Raw genomic sequence first — 15,404 nt, 5'->3', positions numbered from 1 at the left:
TCAGAGATCTTTCAGTATTAAATACCAAACAAACATCCCTCATCTGAAAAGCAACAAAAATTTCAGATCCTCCTTTACACTGCTTGGACGAAAAATACATTTTATTATCAGAAGAAAACGTCCAGAACTGTGATTGGTGCAATTTTTACATTCTAAAATTCAGATTTCCCGCCGGAATTCTATGGAACGTTCCAATTATCTCACAAAGAATAATCAGACACTAAAATCTGTTATCTCTTTCTCCGGGAACATCGATCATCCGTCCTCTGAATTGTCGGACAGTTTATCTAACCAAGAATAATAAATACGTTAGAAATATAAATGTCACATTTCTTCCAAGCTTTTCTTTTACTTTACAATACAGAATCCGCCCTGCTAGAGAATGTTTCCTATAGAGATCAATGAAAAGTCTACTGAACAAGTATTTTCTCGGGGGGAAACGGAGAAAGATCTCAGAATAGATTTCTATGAAGTAGAGGCTTAAGAGGGAAACGCCCACGGCTCTGATTGGCCCAGATTTCACATAGCTCTTTTTTTAAATTTGCCGCCTGAATTGTGAAGAACGTTACAGAGAAATACTCAGCCCTATTATACCGCCAAATCCGACACTGAGACCTGAGATCATCAGATGAGACATTTATCCGAGAAATCTCATCAATGCTTTATTATCAAGAAGATGAATAGAAATGGAATGTGAAGATGATTGAATAATGTAAAACATTTCCATATGTTCTCTTTTATTCCAAGTCCTCAGAATGCAGAATCCAACCCCCCCCCCCACACACACACACACACACACACACACACTGCTACACAGAGAACATGATAGTGAGATGACTTCTCTCATAGATCTCTACCTTTCTATATGATGGGATAAGAAGTATTACACGTTTCATCATCACATCTGTATATGATCGTGGAACTGGCCGATAATTAATGTTCCCTTTTTCAGAGATGTAACAGTTACAGATTTCCCCCATATTAAAACTAGAGTAAAAAAGTGAAAGTGCTGGTAGAGATATGTAGAAATGATGACACTGCCAAATACATATGTACAATGAAACAAATGTTTCATGTCTGATCGGCTCCCTCTTTGTAACTTTAAAATCAGCAAACTGTTAACAATGTTTCCAACTAGTAAATGAAGAAAGAAAAAACTTATATAAATATATCAAATTATGACATGTCAGAAAAAATGTACAATGAATCAATAAAGAAAATATCTCGCTTTTGATAAATTACATCCGTTTCCATTCATGAAAATATTCTAAATAAATGCAATTATCTGCAGTGTAATAAATGACTGACAGCGCCCCCTTCTCAGCATGTCTCCCATCAGGTCCGCCCAGCCTTACACCCAGGAAGGTGAGATGTCGGGAAAACGTGTCCTTGTTTCCTTTTCAAAACAATATTTTATAAATATTAAATTACTTTGAACAATTAAAACTGGTGATTGTGTTTCTGTTATGAAGTGTTAAAGATTCCCTTTCTCTGTGTAATCTCCAGCTATAAATAGAAATACATGATAAGAAGGAATAAATGCATCTTCCGGAAATGTATTGCTGTTGCATTAATGTATCGGCATATAATATAATAATTAGGTGCCTTATAAATTAATTAAATTGTCTTATTTTTTAATGAATGGTGTGACTCCGCCTCTTTCCCAGGAAGGTTTCCATCTGGTCCGCTCAGGCTGTATATAAGGAGGGCGGGCAGACAGCTGAGCTCAGTCTGTCTTTGTAGCAGAGAATCATCATGTCTGGTCGCGGTAAAGGAGGGAAGGGTCTGGGGAAAGGAGGCGCCAAGCGGCACAGGAAGGTGCTCCGGGACAACATCCAGGGCATCACCAAACCCGCCATCCGACGTTTGGCCCGCAGAGGGGGTGTCAAGCGCATCTCCGGACTCATCTATGAGGAGACCCGCGGAGTGCTGAAGGTTTTCCTGGAGAATGTCATCCGCGATGCACCTACACCGAGCACGCCAAGAGGAAGACCGTCACCGCCATGGATGTCGTCTATGCTCTCAAACGCCAGGGGCGCACTCTCTACGGATTCGGAGGTTAAAAAAACCCCAACATCCACCGCTTACCCACTTCATCACAACAAAGGTCCTTTTCAGGGCCACCCACCTTCTCACACAAAGGGCTGATCATTCACAACTCCCAACACTCATTTCTACACATTTATTGTGTAACCATAGGAATTGCCGCTCATTTCTTTTCACTAAGAAATGGAATGCTGCGATGTCTAGCTGACCATACACTCTGCGATCTGATTGTTCGATCTGTTTTACGTTTAACAAAGCTATGGAAGAACAGAACAATATTACAAATTACATTGGTTGGGCAGTTGATGCATTGTTATAGTTGATTGTAGAGTCCGCACTCCGGGTGATGGAGCCGATTTTCCGAGCTGGCTGCTGGGTGAGGAGAATATATCGTTTATGTTGAAACTGAACCTAATATTTCTAACGTATTTATTATTCTTGGTTAGATAAACTGCCCGACAATTCAGAGGACGGATGATCGATGTTCCCGGAGGAAAAGATATCAGATTTTAGTGTCGGATTATTCTATCTGAGATAATTGGAACGTTCCATAGAATTCCGGCGGGAAATTTAAATTTTAAAATGTGAAAATTGCACCAATCACAGTTCTGGGCGGTTTCTTCCCATAATAAAATGTATTTTTCTTCCAAGGAGTGTGAAGGGGGATCTGAGATCTGTGTTCCTTTTCAGATGGGGGATGTTTGTTTGGTATTTAATATTCAATGATCTCTGATCTCCAGAAATTATTCAGCAGAATTAAAGGATGGAGGTGTTTGGGAATAGAAAATAATTGATTGAATATTTGGAACCTGAAAGGCGACACGAGTGATGTGATTTGGAGGAAGATGAGCGAATCTATGAATAGAACTTCTACAATGTTGAGTTTAGCGGGATAATGCGGCTGAATCTTCCTATTGGCCAGTCGAATAACGGCGGGAGATTTAAAAGAAGCAACTCTGATCCATTATAGGCGTGGTCTATTAATAGCCAAGAGAGTAAATAATGTCCTGAACTATGAATTATAATGTGATGTGACGTAGGAGGGATGGATTTGGTTGGAGGAGTTTAGCGGTGAGTAGACGATCAGCATAGATAGATTGGAAGTAAAAGAGATGAGAGAGAATGAAGTTCTGTGATCACATTTCCTCTCATTACTACTCACCTGTATTACAAGTCTGAGTGTGATAAGAAGACAAAGTGTTTGCCTGTAGAGTGCACTTTAATTATACAATTTATCACAATAAAATATTACTTGATAAAGAAAATAAATCCAATTATGTCCGGCTCTTGGGTGGGAAACTAATAATAATGACATTTAGTAGAGAAGTACTGTGGGGAATGGATCGAACCGTCCTGATTCTAGATTTATTGCGGAGATCATCTCCACTTTCTGCCTCTATACATTCCCAATTCATCGCCTTGTACTGCACACATACCCAACTGTTCTACCAGGAATCACCACAAGGTGGCAGAGCTGAATAAACATTTATGCCGCGCTCACACATTCTTACAAGAGAAAAGAAGCAAGATAAACGAAACATTGTATTTATTCCATCAGCCCAGCCCAGTCTATTTGTATCTATTTCCATCATCAACAGCAGATTGATGTCCATAGATAAAGCCATAAGCTGCCTGATAGGTAAATGACACAAAATATGTACAAAGTATCAGCTACATACAAATCTGATCACAATATCACCTCGGACAGCACACAGTCCTTTATAGAAGTTTGAAGTAGAAAATGTTTCCTTTATCATTGGACATGTGTAGCACCTTTACTAATATCTACACATTTTTTTTCAAATTTTTTTATATCTGTTTTTTTTTTTTTTTTACAGAATTCTGAGTTTATTAATACAATAGTCTCTATTAGGATGATTTTAGAACCAATGAGGAACAAAGTAGTACCACCCACAGACCATCTTTCTGCAGACATACATATCTTCTGCTCTGTAAGATTTGTAAATCTATCCTAGTTACAGCATACAGTATAGGGAAGCAGGGCAGTGCTGGGTTCTGTAGTTCCTTGTACAGGTGTCAAACAGGCGGCCCTCCAGCTGTTACAGAACTACAAGTCCCATGAGGAATTGCGAGGCTGACAGTTACAAGCATGACTCCCACAGGCAGAAGCATGATAGAACTTGTAGTTCCGCAACAGCTGCAGGGCCACCAGTTTGACACCCACAGGCCACTGTATTAAAAACTCCTCATTTTGCTGTCATCCTCCTGCTCTGCCATCTGTTCCATCATAAAGAGCCATGCTGAAAACATATGTGTGTCTATGGTCATAACAGATCAATCATAACAGTTACTTGTCTGGACTAATACAGCTTTGTTACAGGCACTTAGCTCCATATATGGTCTGGACACTTTTGGTGTGATTTGAGGACTGCTGGCCTGGTGTGAATATGGCACGCTGATGTGATGTGGGCACCTCCAATCAAATATGGTCACTTCTGTTGTCATACAGGTACCTCTGCTGTGACATGGCCCATGTCACAGCAGAGGTACCTGTATGACAACAGAGGTGACCATATCTGATTGGAGGGGTGCCCACTAGAGATGGCCTTGCGGTTCGCCCGGCGGTCGGTTCGCGGCAAATTTTGCTTGTTTGCTACCCGCCAATTTTCGAACACATGGTGTTGTTCGTGGCGGCCATATTAGTTTACATTGGGGAGAATTTTGACCCATGACACAGCCATCAGGTGGAACGGGACAGCCATTGAAACATTTCAGCACATGTACATGCCTCCTATCCTATAAATAGACCAGAGCAGGCGGCCATTTCACATTCTGCTTTTTGTCAGCGTAGGGAGAGGTCTGCTGCATGCATCAGGGAGAGATTGTAAGGGAAAAATAGCTCTGTTAAGATCCAAAAAAGTCCTTTTCAGGGCTGGTATTTCGGTATAGGTCTACTAGTATCTTTTTCAAGTTAGGGGCAGGTATCCAGTCAGTGCTTTAGGGGCAGTTAGAGATCGGCAGCAGTGACACAAAACGCTCTGTTAATGTCCACAAAAGTCCTTTTCAGGGCTGGTATTTTGGTATAGGTCTACTACAGTCTCTTTTGAGTTTAAGGACAGGTATCCAGTCTGTGCTTTAGGAGAAGTTAGAGATCGGCAACAGTCACACAAATCACTCTGTTAATGTCCACAAAAGCCATTTAAAGGGCTGCAATTTTTTTGGTATTGCTGTGCAGTGCACCATATAAGGGGGGGGGGGGGGGGAGGGTAATCCACGGTATAATATAGTTCGTAGAAAGCATATTATAGTGGATCAGTGGTATTATTGTGCACTGTGCAGCATTGTGACAAGTGTGGTGACTGAGCGTTGCTGCAGCAATACTAAAAACAGGGCCGGCCTTAGGGGGGGGCTCTTTGTGTGGGGTCTCTGATGTGAGGGGGCTCTGTGTGGGGGTCTCTGATGTGAGGTGGGTCGCTGATGTGAGGGGGGCTCTCTGATGTAGGGGGGCTCTAAATTAAGGGGACTTTGTGTGGGGGGTCTCTGATGTAAGGGGGGCTAAGTTATTAGTGATCATAAAAAAGAAAAGTCAAATAAAGTGCAAAAAAGGTGCACAGGATTAGCTCGCACAGGGCGCCTGAACACCTAAGGCTAGCCCTGACTACAAACAGTGACAAAAGCACTTTTAATGTATTATAACTGGTGTGATAGACCAATTGCCCCCCCCCCCCCCAATACCACATATTGCAGTGGGGTGTTATCTGAGTATACTTTTACGAGTGTATTTGTGTCCTGCAACAATATTGCCTCTTTTGCTGCATTCAATCTGATATACACAGTGCCAAACTCCCTGGCCAATTTTTTGAACAACTGGTGTGATAGACCAGTGGCCCCCAATACCACATATTGAAGTGGCATGTTATTTAACAGTATACTTTTCTAAGAGTGTATTTTAGTCCTGTAAACTTTTGGCCTCTGTTGCTGTATTAACTGTGCTACACACAGTGACAACAGTTACTAGCCAATTATTTGTAGAACTGGTGTGATAAAACTGTGGCCCCCCAATACCACAGATTGAAGTGAGGTGTTGTATACCTTTTTTCCAGATATACTGCAATTCTCTAGAGACTTTTGTCACAGGGTAATTAAAAAACATGGCTTTCGGTTCCGGCGCCGCATGGAGTAGTCACACTCCACCTCAGCTCCCGCGCCCGGCTTAAAAATCTGCCATTCGCCCGCTATTGTACCCATTGGGGACCCGCAGCCCGGCCGTGCACTCACCCGCCACCACGATGGATCGTTTCCTGGAGAAATCGGGTCCGCGGGCAGCCCAGGAACCGCCCGCTGTCCAAGCCGCGCTTTCCTCACAGCAGCCGGCAGAGGCCTCGGAGCCAGCCATGGAGGTGGGCGGCCCCTCCTCCTCCCATACTCCGCACATCGATCCGGGGTTCATTGAACGGATCGCACAGGCTGTTGCCTCTCTCCTGTCCCCTACCATACAAAGCACTGTGGAGAAAGCAGTGCAGTCTGGCATGCTGCAAATAAAGAAGGAGCTGCGGGAACATGTCACCAGGTTAAACGAGGCTGAGCAGCGTATTTCCAGCCTGGAGGATGAACTTTATCACATGCAGGCCCAAGAACAAATGCAGGAAAAGACAAATGTATTCCTGTCACAGAAACTTGAAGACTTGGAAAACCGAGCCAGACGCAGCAACTTGCGTTTTGTGGGAGTCCCAGAATCGCTACTTTCTTCAGAGCTGATTGACTTCTGCTCCCGCCGCATCCCGGAGGCGCTTGGTCTGACCGGTGTTCATGTGGTAGAACGAGCTCACCGCATTGGGGCTCATTCTAAGGACCGCAAGACCCCTAGGCCCATCATTGCTAAATTTCTTAATTATGCTGACAAGAACTTGCTACTGCAGAAATACAGACAATCCAAATCCCTTCAGGTGGATGGGGTCAAAGTTTTAATATTTGCTGATTACTCCATTGAAGTGTCAAAAAAACGGAAAGCCTTTCAGCAAATCTGCTCCCAGCTTTTCCAACAACACATAAAGTTCACCCTTGCCTACCCCGCCATTCTGCGTCTGAAATCATCTACTGGTGAGCAGCTGTCATTCCAGGATCCCTCTGAGGCGGAAGATTATTTGCGCTCTTTGAATCCAGACAATCAGCAACAGTTTACCCCTAGGCCTCTCTCTTTCCCGCGACCTATGGATCAACGGAGCCCCCGAAAGGACTCGCCGAAGCGCCAGCGCTTCGCTGATCCGTCTTACCGCACTAAACACCGTTGAACTTTCTCCTGCATCTTCAATGTTCAATCTTCAATCGCAGTAATTTTGTGGTATGCTTTACATATGTTTTCCCAGGTCTCGGACTCGGACCTGCCTGTTCTGCAGCTAAAGGTACTGTAGTTGGACTTTGTCCTCCATCTTCATTCTCCTTTCACGCGAGTACTCGCTCACCTGACTGTTGATCAAACCCTCAATTACCTCACTCCCATGCCTTATTCATTTTTTTTACAGGACTCCGCTCCCTAGGGAACATGTTTTATTTTCTCTATGTATTTACATGTGATTACATTGCTATGTTTTGCCATGCTTCTTTTCCCCCCTGGGTTGTTGGCCCTGCCGCTCGCTCCATCCCTCCCAGGGCACACATTATTTCTCCCCCTGTGTTTTTTTTTTTTTTTTACAGCAGGAGAAGTCATCCTCTTTGACTCCCTTGGGGCGATTTTGTGTGCATCTGCGTGGGCCGTTGTGAGTGGGAGACCCCCTCGATTGTGACCCCATGTGGAAAAAAGAGAAGTTAGTACTGGTTTTTGTATGTTGTTTTTTTGTATTCCCCTACCCCTTCTCCTTATATCTCACCCTTTACCTCGCTTCCCTCACTAATTGTGGTGAAGGCCCTGGCCCAATTTATTTGCATATCTTTGCTCTTACCCCATCTAGAGTCAGATACTTACTCTCTGAGCTTCCAGCTAAGGCGTGTTCATTCCCACTCCTGCAACCAGTTCTCTCCCCTGATTACCCTCCCTGAAGTTAATATCATGGAATGTTAAGGGCCTCCGGTCCCCTCTCAAGCGCATGAAAATTTTACGTCACTTGCACAGACTGCATGCAGACATTGCCCTACTGCAAGAGACACACCTCGCCCCCTCAGACTTCCACCGGCTTAGGAAGCTCTGGGTGGGTGAGGTGCTGAGATCAGCAGCTCTAGGTCGCAAGGCTGGGGTCATTATACTGATCCATAAAAATCTATCCTGTAATGTTTTGTCAGTCACATCTGACGACCATGGTCGTTTTTGTACGGCTCACATCCAGATTGGCTCCACGGAGTTGTTAATATCCAATGTTTATGCTCTGAACACACCGGACAAACCATTTTTCGAGAAACTCATCGCATACCTCCTGAATTTCCCTCAACTTCCCCCTAAGCGGATCAGTGAGGCAATGCTGGAATACTATTCCAGGCTTTACTCTAGAGACCCCATTGACCCCCCGACCACCCGTGAGTTCTTGCAACGCACTAAGCTGCCTAAGGTGACCCCTTCACAGCTGGAAACTCTTAATGCTCCAATTTCACCAGATGAACTGAGTTCGGTCATAAAATCCCTGCCCTCTAATAAAGCCCCTGGCCCTGACGGCTTTACCGGCAAATTTTTCAAATCCTTTCGCGAAGTGATCCAACCCACTCTACATCGGGTTTACACCAACATTTGGGAAGGCGGCGAATATCTGCCGACCGGTAATCAAGCCTTAATTAAACTCTTAGCTAAAAAAGGTAAAGACCCTCTTGACCCAGGTGCTTACCGCCCAATTTCCCTACTTAATTTGGATGTAAAAATTTTGTCAAAACTAGTGGCGACCAGATTGGCTAACCTTTTACCCTCTTCGGCCATCCATTTAATCCATTCGGCCCAATCAGGTTTTGTGAAAGGTAGAACGGCCATGCTAAATATCTTGTGGTTTTGGAACAGGCCCGGCTCCACCCTGGGGAAGACCTGGCAATCATCACCCTGGATGCCGAGAAAGCCTTCGACAACGTGGGTTTTCACTGGTTGTCGATGGTCCTTTCCGACATGGGCTTCTCTGGGGTCTTCACCCATTTGATTGATTCCATGTATAAGGCACCTACAGCCAGACTGGTGGTGGAGGGTCTCCTCACGGGGGAATTTAGCCTGCATAAAGGTACGAGACAAGGTTGCCCCCTCTCACCCCTACTCTTTAATTTAGCCTTGGAACCTTTATCCCGATACCTAGCAGAACAAGCCCCTTTACATGGCATCAAGGTGGGTGAGCACGACCTCCGTACGGCCCTTTTTGCTGATGACGTGCTTATTTTCACGTCCAATCCGGCTTCTGATCTACCCACTATAAAATCTATCTTTGACACTTTTAAAATATGTTCGGGTCTCTGCATTAATTATCAAAAAAGCGAAATACTACCTCTCACCTGTTGTCCAACCCGTCAATGGCCACAGACTTCTATATTCTCTATAGCCAAAACTCACATAACCTATTTAGGAATAAAAATTGGTAAGACCCCTTCCTCACTTTACACACTAAAAATTGTAAAAAAAATTGTACAGGAATTGGGCAGCTGGATGGAATTGCCTCTCTCTCTCCTTGGCAGATGTCACCTGGTCAAGATGGTCATCTTCGCTAAACTGCTCTATCCAATGCAAACCCTGCCTCTGTTGCTTAAACATAAAGATGTTCAGCTTTTGAACAAGGCTATCTCTCATTTTATTTGGAGAGGCAGGCGTTCACGGATATCTCTTAAGAAATTGCAGCTGCCCAGGAGAGAGGGGTGAATTGGTCTCCCCAACATAAGAGTTTACAACTTATCATGCTTACTTAGGATATGTATTGATTGGCTAACTCAGTCTACCCACTGCTCTTTGTATACATTGGAGGCCGCTATGGTGTACCCTGTCTCCCTATCTGCCTTGCTACACTGCAAATGGAAAACCTTGGCCCCTGTCCTCCAACATAATGTACTGCTCCATGATACGGCCATTGCATGGAGGGAACTCAGAAAGCTTCTACATCTTCCTCTCCACATGTCTCGGCACCTCCCGATTCAGGGAAACCCTATGTTCTCACTGGGCATGGACTCTGGTATCTTTTACCTCTGGAAAACCAACGGCCTCACAAAATTTTCGGATCTGTGTGACAGTACCTCTGGCACCCCCTTGGATTTTTCTGCTGTAGCCAAAGCCTTCTCCCTGCCACCTTCTCATCATTTCTACTACAGACAATGCTTGAGCTTTATTCGCAAGTCGTGTAGCTCTGACTTTGATCGCTTCCGCCTCTCCATCCTAGACAATTTTATTGCTGACAATATAAACACTATTTCGGGCATATATAAACCGATCCTTTTGAAGTCCACGCCCCCCCTATCTGACTCAACAGTTCTGAACTGGGGTACAGCCTTTCCACATCCAGATCTTTTCCTCCGACTTCGAACAGGACTTATTGCAACTCTTTGCCTGACACCGAATGAAATTTGGAGGGAAACTCAGTTGCGCATTTTGCACCGTGCCTATATGCCGTTCTCTACGGATCCTCATAACCCACAGGGTGCGACATGCCCACACTGCAAAGTTCCACGCCCCACCCTGGCCCACCACTTTTGGCAATGCACGGCTATATCCAACTTCTGGGACCACGTTCTCTCTTTCATTTTTGGAGTCACGCAAGTCCGCATACCCAAGGATCCCTTCCTTTTGCTCTTCGGATATTGGGACCCGCAAGTTCTTTCCAGACCCCCGGACACCGGTCTCCCCCATAAGGAATGGATCTTACTTTGCATCCTTATAGCCAGGAAATGCATACTGAACAAATGGACCTCCCATTTGTGCCCCAAAATCACACACATAAAACTGTGTCTCTATAATGAAAGATTGTCCATGGACGTTGGGAGTGTTGCCTCTTTTAATCGCTTCTCCGACCGCTGGAATGCTTTTATCCTTACTACGCTCACAAATCAGGAACAACTGGACCTTCACAATCGGCCAGCGTACCATACTGTTCATCTTGCTAAGCTGAAAAGGACGGGCTCAATGTAACATCAGTTATTATTGTCAGTCCATCCATCTGCCAATGTTACCTATGGCACTATTGAATTGATGGTCCCACTTTACTATCTGAATATTTGCATATTTTATCTCTACTCTAGGTGTCCTCAAACTACTTATGGCTGTCCTCCGTAGTCTTTACCCCCCCCCCCCAGGTTCCCTACTTTTCAACCCACCACCCCCCCACCTTCATGCAGTAATACTGCTATTTACCTGTTCTCGGTTTATTATTGGTGCAATAATGCGACTGTCTGTACATGACTGTACCTTCATTCATTACATGTTGTTTTGATTGTGGTTACTGTACTGTGAAGAAATTTTCAATAAAATTTATATAAAAAAAAAAAAAAACATGACAGGCAGAAGGGGGGGGGGGGGCGGGGGGGCGTGGCGACCGCCAACTAGTATGGCCGCATAGAGCCGGAGCTCCTGATCCCACCCGGCAAATTCCGGATCTACGGCCCGCAACGGCTGTTCACAACTCAGCTCTTCGGGAACGAGTGCGTGATCACTCCCCGCACACCCCAGAGATGGCAAGACGGAAGACCGAGGCCCCAACAGTCCGCAAACTCTCGGACTTCTTTCGGCCGGCGACTCCCAGTCTTAAAAAAAATGGTGCCGGCTCCCAGCCATTGCCGCAGCGCGCCAGCCCTCTAGCGGCGGCCGCACCTGCATCAGGCGAGCCCCGGGCAGCACGGCTCACCGACCCAGATGCGATCATCCTGCACAGGGGACTCCTCTCCATCCACTCCCTCCACGCAAAGCCCTGCGAAATCCAGGCCTAGATGGGACAGCAGCCATGCGACATATGAAACACCGGACATGGAGGTGAGCACTCAATCATCCACCAGCCCTCTGCCTTGGGCCTATATACCGCCTCTAGACCCCTTTGCTGCCATTACCACCACAGGGCAGCCAGTGTCAGACACCACGCTCAAGGAGATGATGTCCATGCTTAACAACTCCATGCAGGCTAACATTGCTGCATATATCTCCTACTCCTAGAAAGAGCTGCATGGCTTGGGGGACCGGGTACACAATCTGGAAGACAAGATGGAGGAATTCACATCCTCCTATAATGTATTAGTGGACTCTCACGTCTCCCATCAGGAAGACATCCACAAAATCCAAGCAAAAATTGCAGATCTGGAAGACAGATCCAGACGCAACAATCTTAAGATCCGTGGCGTCCCGGAGTCACTTTTACCTAACCAACTACCGTCTTTCGCGAGGGACCTTTTTCAAAAAGCGGTTCCGGAACTCATTAATGCGGACTTAACAATAGATCGGATTCACTGCATCCCCAAGCCATCCTTCCTCCGACAAGAAGTGCCCAGAGACGTGCTGCTCAGGATCCATTTCTTTCAAGCCAAAGAAAAAAATCTGGAAGCTTTCAGGCGCAGAGATCGCCTACCTGACCAAATTGGATCACTGCAGGTTCTTCCAGACTATTCTCTATACACTCTGCAACTTAGGCGCAATTTGAACACCGTCACCAAGGCCCTCCGCAACCAAAAAGTTGTTTATAAATGGAAATATCCTGCGAGACTCTGCGTGACTCACCAAGGTACTACATCCCATATCACTTCCCTGGATCAAGGGATCCGATTGCTCCGCCAATGGGGAATTGTACCAGAACCTCAGGATCCCCAACGCAACACCACCACACTTCCGCCCCGGCATGTTCAACCCGAGTGGAACGTCGTGTCAAGATCCTCTAGATCCAGATCACGCCACAAGTGACAGCAGTTTTCCTTACCCTCGCTGGGTGGATCAGACCCCAATTTGCTGAATGAGCACATACCACCGTGCTTTTCACCCCTGATGCCTTTGCAATGCCTGTTGTACACCTGGTCGTAAAAGGCCAAGTATTTTTTACCCTACCCTACTCTTTTCTTGTTTTTTGTGTGTCGTTTTTGTTTTTGCCAATTTTTTGCAGTTACATCCTGTGATTCCTGGTTTGGAACCTTTCATTGACACTCGCTCGAGTCACCATCTTCGCCTTCCTCCAGGGGTGGACCGGAGTCGTCTCTTTGTGCTCCTGCAATGCACTGCTACTATCCTGTCCGAAGACCCACGTCGACTGGCCCCTCAGGTACTCTCTCTTATCTGCTCCTTCCCACATTCCATCTGTTACTGGAATGACATTCATCCCAGCCGCAACCCATCCCCGGAGGAGCTGCCTCCTGAACTTTTGCACAACACCTCCTGCTTCAATCATACCCTTTACCCAATGCTACCATGACCCTTCAACTTCTCTCTCTGAACGCTAAGGGGCTAAATCACCCCGTGAAGCGCTACTCTATGTGGCGGGAGGCGACTACAGCTAGGGCAGATGTACTAGCGGTACAAGAGACGCACTTTAAACAAGACCACAGTCCTCGTTGCACACACCCGGACTATCCTCACAACTTCCATGCCTCCTCTACAGAGAAAAAGAGGGGTGTGATGCTGGCGCTTCGTTCTTCTGTATCCTTCTCCTACTCCAAGCTGGTGCAGGACGTAGAGGGCAGATACATAATTCTTGTTTGTGTCATAGATAATTGTCCGTACACCTTAGTTAACGTGTATGCCCCCAATAGACACCAACTACTTCTTACGTAAACTTTGTATGAAGGTATCTAAACTAAAAGTGGGTAGACAGATCATGTGCGGTGATTACAACTTGGTGATGGACCATGTCATGGACTCCTCCTCCAGGGGCGCATCAAAACTGCCTTCTCTAGCTTCTCTGGCACATGCTGAGGGGCTCCATGACGTGTGGCGTTACCAACACGTGGAAGAGCGGGACTATTACTTTTTTTCACCTTGCCATAATACGTACACTAGGATAGACATGTTCCTAGTGGACTCTACATTGTTACCGCTTGTGCTGGACACTTCTATATCCCCTATCACGTGGTCCGACCACGCTGCGGTTCTCATGTCACTATCTAACTAGCCCCACTACCCCTTCTTCCTTTGTATGGCGATGCAATAATTCTCTCCTCTCTGATCCTGAGTCACTCACACACATACAGGCCCAATTGTGAGAATTCTTCGACACAAACTCCCGATTAGTGTTGAGCGAACACGGACTGTATTATTCGTGTTCGTACCGAATAATTGGATTTTTTTACCCGAACACGGACACAAACACTTTACTGTATATTCGGGTAAAAATCCGTGTTCGGTCGTTTTATTTCCGGGTTTTACATGCTTTGGCGCGCTTTTCATGGCGGGCTTTCAACAGCCAATCAACAAGCGTTTAACTGGTGTGCCTAAGCCATCCCAGCCATGCCTGCAAATGTATCAGTAGCTGTGATTGGCCGTCTGAAGCATGTGACCAAGTCTTTATAAGTTCGAGGCAGCACCGCTGCGGCGTCATTCTGCTGTTTAGATCAGGGAGAGAGCACACATCAACGTGCTGGCTGCTGATTAGGGACAGAAAGGCAGGCAAAACTCATTTGTGTCCGCATAGAATTGAGGGACAGGTCGGAGTGTGTTAGGCAGGGCAAGTTGTAGGCATTTTAGGGAGAGAGTCTGCTGATTTTAGGGACAGTGTGTTCTACAAACTACAATCGACATTGCTGTGTGGGGGGGGGGGGTTTGCAGTCACCCGATCTACAATCTTATAAATCCTGTTAGGGAGAGAGTCTGCTGATTTTTAGGGAAAGTGTGTTCTACAAACTACAATCGATATTGCTGTGTGGGGTGGGATTTGCAGTCACCTGATCTACGATCTTATCAATCCTGTTAGGGATAGAGTCTGCTGATTTTTAGGGAAAGTGTGTTCTACAAACTACAATCGATATTGCTGTGTGGTGTGGGATAGGAGATAGGCAGGTGTCAGTGGTCCACATCCATTTTGCTGTGTGTTGGCTGCAGTGAACACAATCTTTTTGGGGTGCAGTGAACACAATCTTTTTGGGGTGCAGTGAACGCAATCTTTTTGGGGTACAGTGAACACAATCTTTTTGGGGTGCAGTGAACACAATGTTTTTTGCCCACTGAGGAGGAGGGAGAAAAGTATTTTTCTATCAGGCACTGTGTGCAGCCTTTTTCCTTCAGCTGTGCTGTGCTGAGTGACTGATCATACACTGCTGTGTTCAGTTCACATGTGCTAATATTGAGTGGTTTCAAAAATCATACACTTTTTTTCTATTCCACTATTCAATATACAGCCTTGGGTTAAAAAAAAATTAAGTTGTGGCCTGCAGCAGAGCTGAATGATATTTGGGGTTTTTGGGGTTCATCTCATACTTCTGAAGATTTGAGGGTGCTGCCTGTTCCATACTCCCCCTACTCCTCATCCAGCCTTTTAGGGGTACAAACAATA

Source organism: Pelophylax lessonae, assembly GCF_965119305.1.
Source record: "Pelophylax lessonae genome assembly, chromosome: 9".
In the NCBI taxonomy this organism is placed as follows: Eukaryota; Metazoa; Chordata; class Amphibia; order Anura; family Ranidae; genus Pelophylax; species Pelophylax lessonae.
The sequence above is the reverse complement of the archived record's forward strand: the minus strand, read 5'-3'. Positions refer to the sequence as shown.